This window comes from Myotis lucifugus, unplaced genomic scaffold, assembly GCF_000147115.1.
Source record: "Myotis lucifugus unplaced genomic scaffold, Myoluc2.0 scaffold_1, whole genome shotgun sequence".
NCBI classification, from domain to species: domain Eukaryota; kingdom Metazoa; phylum Chordata; class Mammalia; order Chiroptera; family Vespertilionidae; genus Myotis; species Myotis lucifugus.
In genome coordinates this window covers 12,103,059-12,126,423 of record NW_005871049.1, presented here as the reverse complement: position 1 = coordinate 12,126,423, position 23,365 = coordinate 12,103,059, and the positions used below count along the sequence as shown (strand labels likewise).

Below are 23,365 nucleotides of genomic sequence, written 5' to 3'. Positions count from 1 at the left end.
GAAAAACAAAAATATAAGCCATAGTCCACTATCCAGAGATAATGATACTTGTAATTCCATTGCTTTTTATACATTTTAACTTCCAATCTCTCAAAAACATTTTAATTAAGAATTTAATTATATTGCCCCCCCCCAAATCATACAGAAAGACAGAGTATAAAAAAGTTCCTAGTTTTCCCCTACAATTACATTTCTGAGAGTTAATCATTGGTATTAACTGTCCTCCTAGACATTTTTTTGCATATATAAACTTATGTTTTCATTCTTTTTTAATCCATAAGCAGGTTTTGGTTTGATTTATAAAATGTTACTTTTTTTTTTCAACAACTTTGTTGAGGCATATTTTATGCATCACATAATTCACTCATTTCAAGTATACAATTCAATGATATAATAAATATGTTTTTATTTATTTTAGAGAGAAAGGTAGGGAGGGAGATGGAGAGAGAAACATGCATGAGAGAGAACCATTGATTGGCTGCCTCCTGCACGCCCCCAACTGGGAATCAGGCCCGCAACTTGGGCATGTGCCCTGACTGGGAATTGAACCAGTGACCTCTTGGTGCATGGGACAATGCCCAACCAACTAAGTCACACTGGCCAGAACCAATTCAATGATTTCTAGTACAGTTTGTGTATGTGTATGTGGATATTTACTGTTTTACATGCACAACTATCACCATATATGAGTTTAGAACATTCTCACCATTCAGCAAGATCCCTCTTGTAGCCCGGCCAGTGTGGCTCAGTGGTTCAGTATCAACCTGTGAGCCCGTGGGGGGGCATGCAGGAGGCAGCTGACCAATGATTCTCTTTCACTATTGATGTTTTTTATCTCTCTTTCCCTCTCTGAATCAATAAAAAATATATATAAAAGATCATGCACATTTACTGTCAATCCCCATGCCCTGAGCCCTTACACAGGGCAAATACTGTCTACTTTTTGTCATTAGAGCTTTGCCTTTTCTGGACATTTCATATAAATGGTATCATATACTATGTGGTCTCTGCGTCTACTTTCATTTAGCATAATACTGGTACATTTATTCTTAGAAAGTGCAGGAAAATGTTTGTGGATGCTTAATGAGTTTTCTTTGAAAATAAGCCCTCACAAGTAAGAACTACAAAGAAGTTTTAAGTATTGCTAACATTAGGGAAAAAACTCACAGCAATTATTAGCCATTGAGAACTGTGGAAGACGTCTAAGTTTTTGACATTCCACTCTTCCCTCTAGTGGCCAGAACGAAAAAAAGGATGTATGTTTGTTAGTCAGAATGCATGACAGATTCTTCAAAAGCTCCTAAATGGTAGGCGTATTACATTTGGGAATTTCATAGGAGAGATGTTTCCTTTTTTGTTTATTGGAGGCCCTTTATAAAACAAATTTCCTGGGAGGCATAATTATCATTTTCTGCGATTCTTCCCATCATCAAATTTACTAGCCTCCTCACGTGGCGGGATTTAGTATGGTGTTAAGAGCTCAAGGCGCATATCCAACTGCCCAAGTTCAAATCTCAACTCTGCTTCTTGCTAGTGGGATGTAGGGCAAGTTACCCACTCAATGTCTGAGTTTTTTCTTCTGTTTGATGAGGATGATACTAAGACCTGTCTCATGGGGCTGCTGAGGGTGGGAGGGGGGACTGAGTGAATTAAGGTGAGCAGATCTCCTTAGAACAGTCCTGGCACGTAGTAGGAGTTGAATGAGTCTTATGTATCCTCTGTGTCGCGTTGCCTGCCTTCATTCCTACTACAGTGGGGCCTTGACTTACGAGTTTAATTCGTTCAGTGACGGAGCTCATAACTCAAATTACTCGTATGTCAAATCTTAAAGTGAACGAATGAGACACGTGATGCTGGGCTGATGTTGTGGCGTTCACTGTGACATTCGCTGCGCCAACTAGTGGTGGGGTATCAGAACCTGGCTCGTAACCCGAATTTTAGCTCGCAACTCAAAGCAAAAAATCGGCCGAGAGACGGCTCGTATCTGGAAAACTCGTTAGTCGGGACACTTGTAAGTCAAGGCCCCACTGTACAATAAACGCCAAAGCTGGCCCTTCCCTGGCTCTGCTGTTATCCCCTCCCCCTGCTTCTTCCTAGGGATTTGCATTGTTAATTTTCTCCTCTTTCTCCCTTTGTAATTTCCTCTACTTTACTCTACCAGCTCATCCCACTTACTTCCATCTCCAGTATTGCCTCTCTAGTTCAAGACACCATTGTGCGCTGGTCATAATGGAGACTATTGTTACTGTCTTCTAGTCAGTCACCCTGCTTCAACCCTACAGCACACTGTTACTCAGCAACCCGAGTATTTTTTAAAAAACACGAACCAGAATTTTTTTGTTTCTGCTGAAAACTAATGTTTTGTAGCCCTGGCTGGGTAGTGCGGTTGATTAGAGCATGGTCCTGTTACACCGAGGTTGCAGGTTTGATCCCTGGTCAGGGCACATACAAGAATCAATCAATGAATGCATAAATAAGTGGAACAACAAATCGATGTTCTTCTCTCTTTTTCTCTCTCAAATCAATAAATTTAAAAAAAAAATAAAAACACTTAAAAAAAATAACAAAAATAGCAATATAGACCCCAAATTCTGAACACAATATCATGTGAGACCTGAAAGAGGATGAGAGGGGAAATGCTCACATTTTCAGATCCTATGGGAGGGTAGAGATAATTACTTTCTGCCTCAGGATAAAATGGTGATGAACCAACTCAAATGTCTCCTGGGGGCTATAAATGTTAGATGTACCAAAGAAAAGCTGAGTCCTTTCAGCTAAGACTGCTACCATGAATAAAAGCCTTGATTCTTGTGGTACCTTTTACACAATCTCCTGAAGTTTGAGCAGCTGCATGAGGCACTTGTTACGCCAACTTCCCACACATCCTTTAACACGTCTTATCACTGAAGGTGACCTGTGTGTGTTCCTTTCATCTTCAACAAACTAATTGGTTAACATTCATTTTAGCAACCTTAAAGTTTATATTTTGCTAAAAGTCACAGTTTCATGAGGAAGTAAATTAATCTCAACCATAAGAATCATATCAGGAATTATCATTTTTTTAGACCATGAGATATCACCAAGACACCTGGTTCCACCGGTGGTAACCTGATTTCATTGCGGTCAAGGTCAACGACACTTTACAAACTCAAACCTTTGTAAAGTTATAGCTAATTTACCCTCACTTCTCACAGTGCAGAAGGTTAGTTCTGGGAGTCTGGGCTTTGTCCATTTGACTTTAGGTCATAGAGCACAGGAGTGAAGTCGGAGGTCATGCTCAGGGAAAGGAACCCTGAGTGGCCATTCACAGGGTGACCTTTATGGAACTCCATTCTCTATTCTCTGAGTGTCTCTGTCTTAAATAGTTTTGAACTGACATTTTTTCTCCTCCCCCACCCCCAGTTATAATCAGATTAGAATGGAGAATGCTGTCCTCTGTCCCCCTCCATCTCAGAAGACAATGGGACTGTCATCAGGGACATGGTATACATTTAAACAAACATTCTCTTTTTTCAGAACAACTTTAAAAATGTATAACATTCATGCAATGAGATATGAACATATCCTCTCTAAAATGAACTCAAGCACACTTGGTTTTGTTGACCTATAAAAGAATGTTGATGTTCACGAAATCAGAAATGTGGAAAACTTATTTATTTATTTATTTGAGAATTTTTATAGTTCATTTGAGCCAAACTGACAACGCATGCCAGGAAGCAAGATCTCAAATGCTCCCAGAAATTTAAAAGGTATTAGGCATAGTTTTGCAAAAGGAAAGTGAGACAAATCTAACTTTCAGATGTCCTGTTGTGGAGATAATGAAACCACGGCCTTTAGAATTCCTTGTTTCCCCCACATTTCTCAGAAACTTGCATTTATATAATTTTTGTCCTGTGTACAAAAGTACTAGCTTTGCTCCCAACAGTTTGAACTCTTTCAGGCTGCTTGAGAACAAGGAAATTTGCCTGGATGTGCATTGAAAGTTTTAAACAGAAGAGGGCAGTATGTCAGAGCGTCAAACCCCACTCCTACCAAAGGAAAGGGGAAGAGAGAGAGAGAAGGGGGGGGATGGGGAGAGAGAGAGAGAGAGAGAGAGAGAGAGGGAGAGGGAGAGAGAGAGAGAGAGAGAGAGAGAGAGTGTTTCTGGGCAAATTATGCCCAGAGACTGAGATTGCCTTTGCCAATAATTTATTTAACACAAGTTCACTGTTGGAATTATTATTTATAATAAATAATATTTCACAAGCCAAAAGCATATAGGATAATATCTCTTAATAAGCCAACAAAGAAATAAGTAATCCAGCCAGGCTGGTGTGGCTCAGTGATTGAACATCGACCTATGAACCAGGAGGTCGAGGTTCAATTCTAGGTCAGGGCACATACCGGGTTGTGGGCTCGATCCCCAGTGTGGGGTGTGCAGGAGGCAGCCGATCAATGATTCTCTCTCATTGATGTTTCTATTTCTCTCTCTCCCTCTCCCTTCCTCTCTGAAACCAATAAAAATATATTTAAAAATAAATTATCCAAAGCAATGATAGAGTAATCACAGTGTTATTCCAAGCAAAGGAGAGACGAATGAAATAAAGTCCAAGTTTGGTGGAGGTAGACCTTCTACGAGTTGATTCGGTAGAGACAGTCCTATAAAAGGGCTAACAAGCAAACAGTCTAAGGAAGAGACAGCTTTAGCACCAGAGATAGAGGATCCAAAGTTGAGAAACCTCTAGAAACAAACCCGTTCATTTTACTAATTTACTGCCCTACACCTCCATTCCATGTCAATCCTTTCTGACTACACAACCCCAATCCTATGCTCCTTTGTCTTGTCAAATCCCTACACATTTAATGTTTCTTTAAGTAAAATATATATAAATGGACTGTTCCATTTCTCTCACAGAGAATTATTCTTTTAATTCTCTTGTGTATACATAACAAAACTTGGGATTTTCTCCTGTTATTATGCCTTGTGCCAATTTTATTAGTAGCCACAAGAACTCAAGAAGGGTAGTCCCTCTCCCTGACAGCGGCTCATGCAGCAAGCTGACTTAAGAGACTAAACCCAAACTGCCAAGAGAAGCAAAGAAGAAAGATGGAGAGGGAGCATCCTGAAAGTGAATGGTTTTGTCACAGTTGTCCTTGCCAGCCCAAAGGTTAGGCTATGTGAGCCAATAATTGATCACCACATTTGCTGGCTCAAGTCAGTTTTTGTCATGTGCCACCAAGAGTCCTGATAATTCAGTGGATGAAGTCCAAAGTTCTTTTCTTCTTTTACTCTTTTTTTTTTTTTCTAAAGGGACAATGACAATTCTATAACCCTCACCACTAATCTGCTCTCAGCATACGCTATTCACACCAGGGATGCTACTGAGAATGATTTTTGCATTTCAGGGAGGCTAGAGATAAATCTACTTTATCATTTAAAAGGCGTGGATTTACTCTCTCATATCTTAAAACTTCTCCAAAATGGCCATCTGCTACTTTTTTAGGTAAGAAAAAAAGGCCAACCTTATTCTAAAAAAATTAAATCTTCAGATAGAAAATGATAAAATTCATATTTCTGTTTGAGGGCCTTAACATAGGCTGTGGGTAGGGGTTACAATACAGTAAAGCAAGCTCTGTTTTAAAGTACTTTCCCACTTTTTTGCTCAAAATTGTTAACATAGCAAGGAAGTTTCCTTCTTATAATTTCTTTCTATTTGGATAGTGAAAGTGGTCTTCCTGGTTTTGAAGGTAAAATGTTCTACTGTTTAAAAATGTTTGTTTCTTTTTAATATGACTTTTATAACCAGGAATACCCATGTCTATTTTCATATATATTTTTCTAAAATCTTGAAATGAAGTTGGTAGTTTATTTTAAAAAAAATTTATTTTTTATTTTCCCCCATTCATTTAAATGTTCATAATTCTGACAAGCTACCTTCATCCTAATACTACTACTAGTTAAACCAGACAGAACTGGGACCTCCCCACCCTTCAGAGATTTAGGAAAACTTGGTGCCAGCACCTATTTATTTTGGGGACTATGAGAGCCCAGATTCTGCTTTGAGATTTCTGATGATTCCTCGAAGTTAGTTTCCTCAGGACACCCTGTGTTTCTGCTTTAGGCCAAGATGGACATTAGCGGCACAAGATGTCTGCACTGCTTTCCACTGGAATGCCATGCCTGCCAAGCACTTTGTGAGATTAATATTTTCGCCAAGGATTCGTGGGGCTGCTGGATGGAAGCATCTCACAGGACACAGCCAGCTTTCTGTCATCCCAGAGGCTGCACCTCCACCCTCTGTCTCTCCAGTGCATTCAACACATTCCTCTCTTTACTCTGGGCTGGGTAGTTCTTCACACTTAGGTCCCAGCTTCCAAGCAGGCTAATCATGGCATTTTCCCAACAAAGTTGGGTCTCATTCCTAAGAGAAATGATCACACCAGTTGCTAGGAGAATAACATTTCCCCGGTTTGTTAAGAGAAGTACTTGACATCTACCTGGGTTAACTGATCATCCCACTGATCAGAAAGGTTTAAGTGGTGCTGAGAGTCTCCCGTTTTCTATCTCTCCTTGTGGTCCATTCGGAAAATGGGAGCTGTGAAACAGGAAAACCTTCCTAAATAAGTATATGCATGGGAAAAGATGTCATCTCTGACAATGGAATCTTTTAACTAATAGGCTGTAGTCATATTAACATCCTAAGAATTGTGTCACTACTTGTCACCAGATATTTGAGTTCAGTTGTTATTTATTTAAAAGCTAGAAAAGATACAAAAAGTCGCTGAAACCGGTTTGGCTCAGTGGATAGAGCATCGGCCTGTGGACTGAAGGGTCCCAGGTTCAATTCCGGTCAAGGGCATGTACTTGGGTTTCGGGCACATCCCCAGTGGGAGATGTGCAGGAGACAGCTGATCGATGTTTCTAACTCTCTATCTCTCTCCCTTCCTCTCTGTAAAAAATCAATAAAATATATTTAAAAAAAAAAGATACAAAAAGTTTTGTGGTCAGTCACAAATCTAGGATTATATATTTCTGGGTGTTCTGGCATCATTTCCAAGGTGCCTTCAAATCACAGGTCATGAATTACTAGTTTTAAAGACCAGTTTCTATAATGAAAATGTCCCTAGTAAAAGTCAGGGAAGCCAACCAAAGTCAACATTAATCCCCAAATAACTTACAGTCTAACTCTGGTACTTGAATAACTCTTTATTCAGGAAGTTATTCAGCACCACCTGGGGGAGTTCTTGCAATGAAGAATTTTGCAGTACATGGTAAAGACAGCTTAAGAAGGTAGGAAAGTTATTCAAGTATTCATGAATTTACATTTCTTTTATCAAACTTTATGAACTTGTAAAAATTAAAAGCAATGTAATTCAATATTTTGGGGAGAAACATTTAAAGAATTAAAAAAATTTTCAACTGATTTCAGAGAGGAAGGGAGAGGGAGATAGAAACATCAATGATGAGAAAGAATCATTGATTGGCTGCCTCCTGCACACCCCCTTCTGTAGATCAAGCCCACAACCCGAACATGTGCCCTTGACTGGAATCGAACCCAGGACCCTCCAGTCCTCAGGCCAATACTCTATCCATTGAGCCAAACCAGCTAGGGCTACCATTATATTTTGAGTGACTCATATGTACCAGCACTATTTGAATCACTGCAAGGATACAAAGTCGTGTATCCCTGCCCCTGTCCCCAAGTACTAGGGTGGACACAATAGTACTTACTCTATTTTATAGGCACCGTACTAAGTGTCTCTCACTTAGTCCTTTACAAGCATATGAAGAAAGTGAGACTATAGCTAATATTTACTGAGTACTATTACATGTCAGACCTAGTCTAAGTGCTTTATGTATATTAGATAATTTAATTTTCATTGAAAGCCTAGAAGCTATGTAATATTATTTTACAGATTAACTATATTAATCCTTACAACAAACTTATTAATTAGGCCTTATTAGCATTCCTTTTTGCAGATGGAAACTGAGATGTAGAGAAAGTAAGTGATTAAATAACTTGGCCATGGTTACACATTTAATAAGTGATGGAGCCAGGAATCAAACACACCTAGTCTAATGCTAGAGTTTGTATCTTAACCACTCTTAAATGTACTTCCTCTACTATAAAATCCCATTCTATGTACATTTAATTTACATGAATTCAGCCATATATACTGAGAAACAGAGAACTTAAGTGGATAAGGCAGGTCTTCTGCTCATGCTACTCAGTTGGCACATGCTTTGGAGGGAACGCGTTATGGGGGGGAACTGTCTTGCTCGGTTCCTGTGACTCTCAGAGTGTGGGCATTTCCTCAAGCCGAGGGGGACTGCAGCTTTGTAGTACTTATCGTGTCCGCCATTCACTTCATCTGGGGTCAGCGGTGAGGTCTTTTAATGCTGGAGGACAGTGCAGTTGATCTAGGGAGAGCAGTAAGTTGCTCTCTAATTTGGCACCTTCTTAAGAAATTTCCAGGAATTTTTTGGAGTATAACTTTTTTTTATTTGTTCTCTGACTGTGGGGCCTAACCCCTGTGTAAGGTGTATACAACTAATATACCATAGGGCAAAACATAGCGTCACTTTCAAAGTAAGAACCAAAAGCCATGAGGAGTCAAAGGAGAGCGAAAATGACTTAGTGTGGGGGATGGGAGGTTCTTTGGGAAATCAGGAGAAAATTCTTCATGGAGGAGAGGCTATTTGAGAACTGCTGGTGCCATTTAAGCCGGGAGCCAGAGAGAGGACATTATGTGTAGGAGGAGGTTCCTGAGCCGGAAGGGACATGGGTGGGAAAGCTCAGGGAGGAGCCAGTTGTAGCTAGTGCCAGGACTCTATTGAGAAAAGTGGTGGAAAGTAAGCCTGGAAAGATAGGCAGTGGGCCACTTTTTTTTTTTAAATATATTTTATTGATTTTTTACAGAGAGGAAGGGAGAGAGATAGAAAGTTAGAAACATCGATGAGAGAGAAACATCGATCAGCTGCCTCTTGCACATCTCCCACTGGCGATGTGCCCGCAACCCAGGTACATGCCCTTGACCGGAATCGAACCCGGGACCCCTCAGTCCGCAGGCCGACGTCCTATCCACTGAGCCAAACCGGTTTCGGCGGCAGTGGGCCACTTTACACAGGCCTTCGTAAGGGAGGAAAAAGAGGAAACTAGACCACCAACTTACACCATACACAATAATAAACTCAAAGTGGATTAAAGACTTAAATGTAAGCCATGAAACCATAAAAATCCAAGAAGAAAACATAGGCAATAAAATCTCAGACATCTCACGTAGCAGAATTTTTGCTGATACAAGAGAAACAAAGGAAAAAATAAACAAATGAGACTACATCAAAATAAAAAGCTTCTGCACAGCAAAAGAAACCACCATCAAACTGAAAAGGGAACCCAATGTATGGGAAAATATATTTGCCAATGAAACATCTGATAAGGGGTTAATCTCCAAAATATTATATAAAGTACTTATACAACTCAACAAAAGGAAGACAAACAATCCAATTAAAAAATGAGCAGAAGACCTGAATAGACACTTCTCCAAAGAGGACATACAAATGGCCAAGAGACATGATAAAATGCTCAAAGACACTAATCATCAGAGCAATGCAAATTGAAACCACAATGAGATATCACCTCACACCTGTCAGAATGGCTATCATCAAAAAATCAACAAACAAGTGCTGGTGAGGATGTGGAGAAAAGGGAATACTCGTGCACTGCTGATGGGAATGCAGATTGGTGCAGTCACTATGGAAAATAGTATGGAGTTTACTCAAAATATTAAAAATGGAACTGCCATTTGACCCAGGGATCCCACTTCTGGGAATATATCTGGATTTTATCCTTAAAACCCTGAAACACCAGTCAGAAAGATTATATGCACCCCTATGTTCATAGCAGCGTTGTTGTTGTTTTTTTAAATAAATTTTATTGATTTTTTACAGGGAGGAAGGGAGAGGGACAGAGAGTCAGAAACATCGATGAGAGAGAAACATCGATCAGCTGCCTCCTGCACACCCCCCACTAGGGATGTGCCTGCAACCGCGGTACATGCCCTTGACTGGAATAGAACCTGGGACCTTTCAGGCCAAAGGCCGACGCTCTATCCACTGAGCCAAACCGGTTAGGGTGCGTTGTTGTTTTTTTCAATCCTCACCCGAGGATATTTTTCCATTGATTTTTTTAGAGAGAGTGAAGAGAGAGGGAAAGACAGAGAAAAATATCTATGTGAGAGAAACACATCAATTGGCTGCCCCCTGCACGGGGAGGAACCTGCAACCGACGTATGTGCCCTTGACTGGAATCAAACCTGGGACCCCTAGGTTTGCAGGCTGACGCTCTATCCACTGAGCCAAACCGACTAGGGCAGCAACGTTATTAACAATAGCTAAGATTTGGAAAGAGCCCAAGTGCCCATCGGTATATCCTATATAATAAAAGGCTAATATGCAAATTGACCAAACAATGGAACGACCAGTTGCTATGACGTGCACTGACCACCAGGGGGCAGATGCTCAACGCAGGAGCCTAGGGACACTACCCATGCATGAATTTCATGCATCGGGCCTCTAGTGAATAGATAAAAAAGCTGTGGGACATTTACACAAAGGAATACTGTAGGTTTAAAAAAGAGGGATCTTTTACCCTTTGGGACAGCATGGATAGACCTAGAGACTACTATGCTAAGTGAAATAAGCCAATCTGAGAAAGACAAATATCACATGTTCTCCCTTATTTATGGAATCTAATGAGCAAAATGAATTGACCAACAAAATAAGACCCAAAGCATGTTGCCATGGAAGAGACTGACATACCTTGATGTGGGGGTGGGGAGATGAGGAGAAATAAACCAAAGAACTTATATACTTATATGCATAGCTCATGGACACGGGCAATCGTGTGGTGAAGGCCTGAGGCCGGCAGGGGGCGGGGTGGAGACGGTCAATAGGGAAAAAAAGGTGACATCTGTAATACTTTCAACAATAAAGATAAAAACAGAAATAATGTGATAATATGTAGCCAATGAATGTAGGAAAATTATTTTAGAGGTATGTCAGAGAGTTGATTAACAAAAAAGTATAATATATTTTACTTTTCTGGGTTTTATAATATTTGAAGTAATGATCAGCTTTTAAAAATCTGTAATTTTGTGATTTATTTACCATTCTAAATATGCATATTCATACCTAATTTTGTATAAATAATTATCTATTTTTTAAATAGAGGGCCCTCACATTGTATGTGTCAGGTCCTATAAAGGTTTGGAATGGATGGGATCCAGAAGCTACCAGGAACCCAGACACTTTTCTCTTGCTCTATTGTTTGCTCCTCCCTGGGGCTGAGCCACAGCTGAAGGGTTTTCCCTGCTCTCAGTTAGCATATGGCTCCCCCACAACTACCAACACACATATGCTAGGCTCCAGGCACTTTAAGAGACTGTAGATAGCCTATTGGTCCCAATTCCAAATTCCTGAGAGATCAGCTATGATAGGCCCATTTATACAAGGTGTACCTTGCTGGTTCAATCAGTCAGTAATAGCCAAAGAGAACAAAGTCACATGGCATGAGCATGGCTGCCTGGTCAGATTCTGAGAATAGGGTTGGCTCCCATCAAGGTTGAACTAGAGGGATGCTGAGTAGGAATGAAAGTGTACCAGAACAGAAGGAAAAGCTAGAGAGCTCCACAACTGGTGAAATCAGAGTGGGGAGGAAAACAGGAATGTTAAATGGGAGGCGAACCCTTTATGGCTCAATATGGGAATGAAAGTGATAATCAAAGTGAGGGTCATAAGGGAAGACTAAGTTCTCAGAGCTGTAGCATGTAAATCAGTTGCTCCTCCTAATGGGGAAATTCTCTTTCTTGTGCTAATCCTTGGAGGCTTTGATATATTTGATTAAGGGAGGCCATTTCCCTGATAATATTTCAAAGCTCATTTGTTATCTGTGAGGATATTTATTATTTATTGTTTTTTGTTTGTTTGTCTGAAGGAGATTGGCAGCATTACTATTTAGTTACACTGCTAATTAACCTTAATTAACCTTCAACTATTTGTATAGCACATAAGAAATAACACTGCTCATATATACTGTAAGGATATTTTAATTATTTTTAAATATGTTTTTATTCATTCCAGAGAGAGAAAGGGAGAGGGAAAGAGAGATAGAAACATCAATGATGAGAGAGAATCATCCATCAGCTGCCTCTTCCATGTCTCCCATGCAAGAGAGGGTTGAGCCTGCAACTGAGGCATGTGCCCTGACCAGGAATAGAACCGTGACCTCCTGGTTCATAGGTCAATGCTCAACCTCTGAGCCACACTGGCCAGGCTATAAGGATATTTTTAAAGAAACATTTTACTTCTTTATAGCTCATCAAGAATCCTATATAATAAAAGCCTAATATGCAAATTGACCAAATTGGAACGACCAGGAACAACTGGTTGCTATGACACACACTGAGCACTAGGGGGCAGACACTCAACACAGGAGCTGCCCCCTGGTGGTTAGTGCGCTCCCATAGTGGGAGCACCACTCAGCCAGAAGCTGGGCTCACAGCTGGCGAGCACAGTGGTGGTAGCCTCTCCCGCCTCTGTGGCAGTCGGAATCCCCTGTGGGCTCCTGGACTGTGCAGGCTGGGCTGAGGGACCCCCTCCCCCTGCTGCCCCAAGTGCACGAATTTTGTGCACGGGGCCTCTAGTATTTAAGAATATTTTTCATATGCTAACTTCTTAATACTAGCATTTTAGACTGATGTTCAATTTGTAAGTTCTAAAATTTTTAAAAAAATTTTGTTACCTAGAATACTAAATGGCCTTAGGTCCTGGTAAATATATGTAAATTTACCAAGATTGTCTTCTTTTTTTTTCTTAAATCAGATCTTTGAAATATTTTCCCACTAGAACAGACATAGCTAGCATACTTCAGTGCACAAAAGACTCTTGCTTTCTTATCTTATTTTTTCATTCCTTTAACCCATTCACTTATCTCACCCCAAAAACCTGCTACTGGAAAACAGGATCCCACCTAAGACATTTTTGTGGGAAGAGGGTTCCACAAAGCCAGTCATATACACTACATGAATTAGTCATTAATCTCCTTTGAAGATATCTAGACCATTTACAGAAAAACCTACAATTGCCATTTGAAACTTTGCACTCAAAAAGACTCAGTGCTACCCAGTTGGTCTGGTAACCAGAAGTGCATCTTTAATACAAATCTGTCCCTTGCTGGTCTCAGCATGCTGTCATTTGGAAGTTTAGTACTTTAGGGCTTGAGAGGCAGGATATAGTGCCTTTGCTCTAGTATCTATTTCCTGCCTAACTGCACAAGTGTTACCTTAATGATTGAAGGGCTCTTTGGGCTAATGACAAATGAAAAATATTAAAGACTGAAAACGTCAATAGAATAACATAAAAATAATTAAGTTTTCCATCATATGTGTTGGAAAAATGCCAAAGTTGACTTATATTAAATGTAAATCACCTTATAAAAATATACAGGACATTCACAGGAAAAACTGAAAACCAAAATAATTTTGAACATATGGGTATGGTTAGCTATAGACCAGTGGTTCTCAACCTTCCTAATGCCGCGACCCTTTAATACAGTTCCTCATGTTGTGGTGACCCCCAATTTCATTGTTACAAATTGAACATAATTAAAGCATAGTGATTAATCACAAAAACAATATGTAATTATATATGTGTTTTCCAATGGTCTTAGGCAGGGGTCCTCAAACTATGGCCCGCGGGCCACATGCGGCCTGCGAAAACATTTATCTGGCCCGTCAGGTGTTTTTGCCGCTGCTGCCTGTTGCTTAGCAGCCGACTCGTCTGGCCCGCAGTGTGCATGTGTGGAATGTGCGCCGCACTCTCCGACTCCCCTCCTTCTCTCTGTCTCTCGACTCCTCCTCTCAGTCTCGGGTGTGATCAGAGGAGTCACCAGCTTGTCTGTGCAGAGCCTGCTGTTGCCTGAGGACGAGGTAAGAACAAGTTAGGATTTATTTTTTTTTTTTGAAGTTAGGAGGTCTATTTTTTTTTTTTATTTTGCAGTTAGTAGGGCCTTTTTTTTTGAAGTTAGGAGAGCCTTTTTCCAGAATGAAACATCTGAAATCTCCAACCAGATCTAGACTAACTGATGCACACTTGCATCACTTGTTACGACGAGCAGTGACAAATATGGAACCGGACATTGACCATCTCATTAGCCAAAAGCAGGCCCATAGTTCCCATTGAAATACTGGTAAGTTTGTTGATTTAACTTTACTTGTTCTTCGTTTTAAATATTGTATTTGTTCCCGTTTTGTTTTTTTACTTCAAAATAAGATATGTGCAGTGTGCATAGGAATTTGTTCATAGTTTTTTTTAAAACTATAGTCCGGCCCTCCAACAGTCTGAGGGACAGTGAACTGGCCCCCTGTTTAAAAAGTTTGAGGACCCCTGGTCTTAGGCAACCCCTGTGAAAGGGTTGCTCGACCCCCAAAGGGGTCGGGACCCACAGGTTGAGAACCGCTGCCATAGACAAAATTGTCAAGTCTCCATTTGAGTCCACAGTTTGGCTAACCAATTTTAGCTTTTTCTATGATTTGCCTAAGCTCCCTGATTTCTCTACTTGGCCCTGCTCACTAGATCCAAGCCTGTTTCTGTGATTCTATACCTGGTTTTCTGCCCTCCACCATCTCACTCAGTCCCTCCCTCTCTTGCGGGGTGGGTGAGGGCTGGGAGCTATCTATTCAATTAAAGGGAGCTTGTTGTCGCTGAGCTCCCTCCACTAGGCTCAAGGGCATCAACATTTTCAAAGACCTTCCTCTTCTACAGCTCTTATCTCAGTGACCTCAAAAAGGGAGCTTATAAAAATAAGAAAAATTTGGATTCAAATTCCAACTGTTTAGTTGTATTAACAAAAGCAAGTCTCTTAATTGTTTAGGCCTCAGTGTCCTCAACTGTAGGACGATTAGGTTACAGTAAATATAATTATACCTGACAGTTCTAAGGGACTAAAAGCTGGAGGGTGGGGACTCCAACCTTGCCTCTTTCATCTGTAGAAGCTTACTTCTCTAGTTTGTACTGATCACAAAAGGACCTACTCTGAACTCAGTCATAATTAATATGTTAAGAATTAATCATTAACATATTAATTTCTTTCTCTACCCATGTAATCAAATGAAAATACAGACTTTGTAAGTGTGCTCTGAAATTCTCTACTAGCAGAATGTAAGCCTCTCTCAGGCTTGTTGAGTTGTGACTGGGCTCCTTCACTTACCCTAAATCTCATGTCAAAGGTATTGACCTATTCCTAAGGAGAGTACAGGGCAGGGAGGCCTAACTGCACAAGTCTTATCTTAATGATTGAAGGACTCTTTGGGCTAATGGCAAATTAAAAATATTAAAGCCTGAAAACGTCAACCCTGGAGGCCACAGTGAGAAGGAGCAGGAGGAAGCTGAGCAGCCTGTGAAGAGCACAGTCTGGAGCTAGCAATGACAATACCTTCCTGACTGGGTTTTTCAATGTTGGAGACATTCAAACCTGTGAAGAGTTTTTGTGAGTTTATTTGAGCCAAAACTGTCGATGTAAGTGGGTTACAGGAAACCCATTGATGATAGATTAGGAAGCAAAGCAGGGAAACCTCTGAGATTGGATAAAAAGTAAAATGGTAAAAATATACTTCTTTTACATAGGTGGGCATAGGATAGTTAACAGTCAACAATTAACTCAGTGAGAATGAGGGGGTTTGTGGTCTCCGCAGAGTGGTGCCTGCACTTTGAGGAGTGCGGAAAAAGAAAAATTACTTTGACATACCAATGATATGTTATCATGGATGCAAAAGGACAGTAGACAGGCTCAGTTAAGGTAAAGACTGACCTTTGTTAGGGAAGATACCAGCCTAGGACATGAGTACCCACCATACTAGTAAACTACTTTTAGTTAAAAAGTTTTCATTTCAGACCATCCTTTGTGGTTACTTTAGGTCTCTGAGTTTGCAAGGCCGCCCGCCACGCAGGCCTTCCCTGAGCTAGTCAGGTTAGCAGGTGGCCCCTTTTTGTCCACAGGTTATTATGAGGATTAAAAGAAAAGGTAAAAAGAAAGTACACATTCAGTCAACACTGTTCAAGATGATGCTAAATTTCAAAAGCATGTTGTTGATACTTAGGCCTCTGACTACATGTAACATAAATACAGGTATACCTGTACTATATTACTATACCTCTTCATGGACTCTTGAATATTAATTTTAACCATGGAACTTTCCCCCCCACCCCCCTGTTCTTTACATTAAGGAAGTTAACAGTCTTTCATGTAGCTAGCATTGTAGATTCACAGTGTTTTAATACTCTCAGCTCATCCTTTTCTGCCTGGAATTAACATTTTAATTATGGTCTTCCTGTGGCCTTTTTATCCTCCATATTGATTGGCTTTCTTATTCTGGCCTTAAATTTCTCTCTCTTTTTGCTTAGCAGTCTGTCATCAGCAGATATGGAAAGTATACTCAGATATGGTGCGGCAGACAAGAAGAACAGGATGCAGGAGCCACAGGCTGGGGTAGAGGGAATATGTTGATAACCAGGGAAGAAGAGAGGGTCTGGAAAGAGGGAGATAGGGAACATGGCCAGAAACATCAACCATCTGGGTGGTGCCTGCTATGCTAAGCAGAACAGGGATGCCAAACAGGTGACTAGGGTTGCAAAGTGGCAGCAGTGACCTATGAATCTGGGGGACTAGACCTGAGGCTGGTGTCAAGGCTGTTGCAGAAAGCAATACTTTCATCCCTGATGTTTGGACAAGAACAGTTAAAACAAGGCTGCGTTTAGAAAGTACTAGTGGTTAAGAGCACCGGCTCTGACAAAGGATTCAATCTTAAACTCCACTGTCTACTGTGTAACTTTAAAAAAGTTCCTTGTCTTTTACCATCAACATGAACTTCAATATGAAGATGGAGATAATTATATGGAACGTATAAGATTAATGAACGGAATTAATTAGTATCTAGTAGTGTACTTATAGTGGCCAGTATTATTGTTTTTACCGCTGTTATTATTTACTTTAATTGAAACAATGCCACCCACTCTGATTAGCTCGCCAATAGGAAAAACCTCCTGAGAAGAAAGCAGGTAAATAATGGGGAAAACAAGTCTTTGGTTTGTTTTTCTAATTTTTAAGGCGATCTAGGAAATACATTTTAAAAATGTTATTAACTCATTTTAACTTAGTAGCATGGAAGAAACAGAGCTAAGTGCCCTTGAAAACTAGTGAGCTCACAAGTAAGAAAATTTATTTCAGATCTTTCCCCATGAAAGATATTTATCTTTGTGTTTTAATTAACTACTATACCATTTATCCTGAATTTTATTAAGGAATCAATTTTATTCAGAAACTTTAAAGATTAATACAGTCTTAAATCACTAATAAAATGTCTTCTTGTACATTTCATTTGGACTTTTAACTTTATAATATAGGAGGCAAATTCTGCTTACAAAAATTAGTTTTAACATTGAAAAAATTATAAATTCTAATTAGAATAAAGCATAATCCATTTTAAACACTTCAAATATTTTAATAAAGCAATAAAATGTAGTTTAATTTATTTGTGGATAGAATTAATAAAATGCCTCCAACTAAAGTACTATTTTAAAGGGAAGGTTGCTTTAAAAATATATCAAGAACTAAAATTATGAAATGACTTTAAGCATTTATTTTGCTAGAAATATTACACTGTAAAATGACACATGCAACTCATGAGGATTCAATTTCCCTTCTATATTCAAAACACTATATTTTCTGCCTATTTGACCTGATTGCATTTGATGGCACAAATGCCATTCTTAAGAATTGTTTCATTGTATTCTGGGAACTTAACATGTCCCCCTAAATTATTTTGGTTTTGATCATTCTTTAAGGCTTGCTTAATATACAATGCTTAAGAGATTCTGATTCATAAAAGGCAATCTGATACCTAAAATCAAAAGTAAGTTTGGGGATTAGCTTCCTTTGCTGACCAGAGTATGGGAGAGTTATGAATAATCATCTTTATAGAAGTCCAGAAAGTAGCAGTGGGAGGGATGGATACCGTGGCTCACAAATAGGGTCAGCTAACACCAGAATATAATTGGGCAGTTGCCTGAAACCACAGGTTCTTTAAGGAGAGGCAAAAGAAGAGATTTTTCTGGCGGCTCTTGTAAAGTTACGTAGTTGTTGGTAACCTGGGGATTTGCCCACCTGTAATGAGGGAATCTAACAAATTTAAAGATCGTGTCAGTTATTCAAAATTCACTACTTTGGATGCTCTTGTGGCGGTCAGTTGCCAACATGGGTCCTAGTGGTCTTCATCTTCTACTAGTATTTATGTCCTTGTGCAGTGTCACCTCTCACGGAATTGGGACTGATTTGCATGACCAATAGAATGTGGCGCAGTGATGGCTGTGACTCCAGAGGCCAGGTCAGAAAGGGTAGCACAGCTTCCCCTTGTTCTCTTGGACTATTCACTTTGAGAACTTCCCAAGATTAGCCCAAGAAAGAGCATTTCCAGTTTGGGAGGGGCACATGATTCCCTGGCTACCACTCAGGGAAGTTAGTCTTCTTGTTCCTCACGTTGATTATCGCTCCCATCCCTAAACTGGGCCCTGAAGGGTCCTCTTCCCATTTTAACATATTCAAATATGATATAAAAGCAGGAAAACCTCTTCCCTTGGTTAGCCTATCTTACTGAAGACAGACTGAAAATTTAAAAAGCTTGTCTTAGATAATTAGAGAAATCAAAGGGGGAAATAAACAATCAAGAAGTACAAAAGTATTCTGCCTAGCCCAGCTGGTGTGGCTCAGTTGTTTGCACATCATTCCATGTACCAAGAGGTCACTGGTTCATTTCCCAGACAGGACACAGCCCTGGGTTGTGGGCTCAATCCCCAAAAGGAATTGTTTCTCTCACAGATGTTTCTATCTCTCCCTCTCCCTTCCCCTCTCTAAAATCAACAAAAACCTTTTAAAGAAAGCATTCTGCCTAATACACATTATATAATCTCATTTACATTTAGTCCCTATAAATTCATGCATATGTATATAAATGCACAGGAAAAAAAATCTGGAAGCTGAAGTGCTCATCTATCATTTAAGGTTAGCTGTGAAAGAGTAGAGGTATGGAGTGGTTGGGTATGTATGGAGGGTGAGGAGTAGACAGGAGAGTATAGAAGGAAAGGAGACTTGGTTTATAAAAAAATCTATTTTGGCCCTAACTGGTTTGGCTCAGCGGATAGAGCATCGGCCTGCGGACTCAAGGGTCCCAGGTTCGATTCTGGTCAAGGGCATGTACCTTGATTGTGGGCACATACCCAGTAGGGAGTGTGCAGGAGGCAGATGATCGATGTTTCTCTCTCATCGATGTTTCTAACTCTCTATCCCTCTCCCTTTCCTCTCTGTAAAAAATCAACAATATATATATATATATATATATTTTTTTTTTAAATATATTTTATTGATTTTTTACAGAGGAAGGGAGAGAGATAGAGAGTTAGAAACATCGATGAGAGAGTAACATCGATCAGCTGCCTCCTGCACATCTCCTACTGGGGATGTGCCCGCAACTCAGGTACATGCCCTTGACCGGAATTGAACCTGGGACCCTTCAGTCCGCAGGCCGACGCTCTATCCACTGAGCCAAACCAGTTTCGGCAACAAAATATATTTTAAAAAATCTATTTTGTATTATTTGAAAATTGATAAGGGTATTTTAATAAACCACTGTATAATTAAAATAAATTGTACAATATAAAAAAACCCAGCTCCTTCTTCTGCTGCTCCTGGGGCTATGGGTGTGCTCTTTTGGTGCAGACCTGGTACTCCTTTTGTGAAGCAGCAGCTGAGGAGACTCTGGTGCTCGCCATGGCCAACCAAAAGCCCAAGGAAGGAGTCAAGACTGAGAACAATGATCATATTAATTTGAAGGTGGCAGGGCAGGATGGTTCTGGGGTGCAGTTTAAGATTAAGAGGCACACACCACTTAGTAAACTAAGGAAAGCCTATTGCGAATGACAGGGTTTGTCAATGAGGCAGATCAGATTCCGACTTGACGGGCAGCCAATCAATGAAACAGACACACCTGCACAGTTGGAAATGGAGGATGAAAGATACAACGGATGTGTTCTAGCAGCAGACAGGAGGTGTCTACTAAAAAGGGAACCTGTTACTTTACTCCAGAACTCTGTGCCTCCAGACCAAGAAGACATTCTCAATTAGAAAACTGCAATTTGGTTTCAACACATCTGACTACTACAGTATAGTTTTCTCTATTCTTTCATTTCCCCCTTCCCCATTCCTTTATGGTACATAAGGTAACAGATGTATGTGCACAAGCATTTGCATTTTTTAAACTAAATGGCCAATGGTATGTTTCCATCTACATCAAATGGAGATGGGATGGGGAAAAAATACTGGATCTGTGAAAACACCCCCTTTCTCCATTAGTGGCATGCTCATTCAGCTCTTATCTTTACATTCCAGTAAGTTATTTTGCTCTCACTGTTTAACAAAAAAAAAGAACAACATAAAAATTCTTGCATACCTTGTTTGATTGGAGAATTCTAATGTTTTTCATTTATCATTGTAAAACCAAGGACAATTTTATAACTTTTTTGTACATAGCTGTTACATGTAGGGCAATCTGTCTTTAAGTAGGGATAAATTACTCTAAAAAAATGAATCCTAGATAGTTTTCCCTTCAAGTCAAGTGTCTTGTTGTTTAAATAAACTTCTTGTTTTAAAAAAAAACACACACACAACAAAACCCAGAAGTAACAGCAATCTAGTTATGTAGATACCTCCTATTATACGAGCATGTTTCTAGGACTGCTGGCCACATCAGCCCTTTCCTACGGAACCTGACACTTTAGAATGCTATGCTGCAAACTTTCTGGGTTTCTTCCTTGGCCAGCTTCCATAAGAGATGTGTCTTTCTAAGACCTGCTATCAAAGAGCTGCCTTAGAGATATCAAGCTTGGCAACTTCAAGGTCAATATCAAGAGAGCAGATTCCTCTGTCTCCTATTGTATCAGTCAACGACTGCAACACTAATTCTGGGTAGCAAACCACCTCAAAACATACTGCTTAAAACAGCAATTCTTTTCTGTAGGTCACTGGCTCCAAGCTAGAGGATGGTTCTAAACCTGCTCCATGCCTCATTTTTCTTGGACCAGGCACGTTCTTCACATTGTGAAAGGCAGGTGTGGAGAGAGGCAAGTGGAAACATGCAATACCTATTAAATAATGTCAGGCTCAGAACTGTCACACTGTCACTTCTGTGCATATTCTTTTGGCCAAGAGCAGGTGGAATGACCTAACCACACATCAATGGGGTGGAGAAACATTCTATCTCTAATGAGAGGAACTATAAAGCCACATTTCTTTTCTTTTTTTTTAAAAATATATTTTATTGATTTTTTACAGAGAGGAAGGGAGAGGGATAGAGAGTTAGAAACATCGATGAGAGAGAAACATCGATCAGCTGCCTCATGCACACTCCCCACTGGGGATGTGCCTGCAACCAAGGTACATGCCCTTGACTGGAATCGAACCTGGGACCCTTGAGTCCGCAGGCCGATGCTCTATCCACTGAGCCAAACCGGTTAGGGTTAAAGCCACATTTCAAAGGTCACACATGCCTGGAGCACTGAAGAATTGGGAAGAATAATGTTATCTAGCAAGGTTACCCACCTGGGACCTTTCAGCTTACTTCCAATTGGCAGTGGGGAAAATATATTTCTTCTAATGGTGGCTGACAACAGGAATGATTTTTTAAAAAATCTTTATTGTTGAAAGTATGCCATAGATCCTCCTTTTCCTTTCCCCCATTAACCTCTTCCAGCACGCTCCTCCCCCTTCACCACCCCATTGTCTGTGTCCACGGGTTATGCATATATGCATACAAGTTCATTGGTTGATCTCTCCCTACCCACCCTCCCCTGCCTTCCCTCTGAGGTTCAACAGTATGTTCATGCTTCTATGTCTCTGGGTCTATTTTGACAACAGGAATGATTTGACCTTGCAGGTGAGATCTGTTCCTAACTCTAAGAATCAGGCTTTGTCCTTGCAAGCTCCTTAATATGCCATGTTTTTGTCATGGAGATGCAGTAGTATTATTAATTCCTTCAAATACCAAAGTGGACAATGGTTGCCACAAGTGATAGGGTATTTCACAGGAAGTAGGGGAATAGAACTACTTCCCTAGAAAGGATGCTGTGCTTGTGGTATCCTGTTTACTGTGTATTAACAATTTGAATGTTAAAAGGCTTTATAAATTCTTTAGTTTAAAAGGGTGCCAAGACTTGTCATGTTTTAGAACTCAGGAATCTCCATAAAACTTCATTAGAGTTAAGAGGATCTTTTTTACTAACCCTCTTTGCTACCTGGGTTTCCCCTTTGTTTAAAAGTAAAAGTCCCTTTATTAAGAGAAAAGTCCACAGCTTTGCTTTTTAAGATAGGAAAGGAAGAATCATACCCCTCCCCCCAATAAATAGAGGTATTACTAGCTTTAAAAAAGAAAGAGAAGATCATTGAATTCTTAGCTTCTTCGGGGACTTAATTCGGTGGGGCCTCCTGTGGTTCTCCGACATTTGAGCCCCATTCTAGGGTTATTTCCATGGTTCCCACGTTACTTTCAAGAAGAGCTACCACTTACATTCCTCAGGGTTTCTTCTTCGCTCAAGACTGGTTGTGGAGCAGCAAAAAGAGTAAAGCTGGGGTCCAGAAATGAACCTGGTGAATACCGCGCCAGGTCCATCCGAGTGCAGCTGCAGGAGCCCGAGGGGAATAGAATCCGTCCCCACGCGCACGGGGCAGGCACAGCTCTTTGTTAAAGAAACAAATACCGAACCAGAAGATGCTGCGGCTGAGAAATGTGGTGGTGGTGGGAATAGATTGAGGCGTTTGCATGCGTAACCGTGCATACGAAAGGTCTTTAATGAGGCGCTTCAAACGCAGGACAACCCAGGGCACCGTGTCATTGGCTTTGTGCACTTGAAGGCGCCTGAGAGTGCCTTGCTCAGAGGGTTCCCCTTTGTGTGAAAGTGGGGAAACCTAAAGCGTGCAGCTAACTGCTGGCCTTTCATTTTCGAATTGTAGGCGCTTGGACCCAAATACTCCCGCACCAATACACTCCCGCATGCTCGCACCAACAATACTCGTACTTGAGTTACTTCTCCGTCGCTGACTGAGCGAGGAGCGACAAAGGCTCGGTGCGGGCGCCTGCAGCTCCGGGAGCCGCGCCAAGGGGCTGTCCGCCTCGCTCCGCAGCTGCGCGCTGAGCCCCCGCCGCCCGCCCGTCAGCAAACGCGGGCACCAACCGCGCGCCGCCCGGCCGTTGGGCGGGTGGTAATTCTGAGAACGGGGCGGGG

The 23,365-nt window shown here is 40.7% G+C and overlaps 1 pseudogene; it reads left to right on the top strand.

Moving 5' to 3' along the window:
* The first annotated feature begins 19,858 nt into the window (after positions 1-19,858).
* On the top strand, positions 19,859-20,299 carry LOC102419339 (annotated as a pseudogene).
* Positions 20,300-23,365: the final 3,066 nt, after the last annotated feature.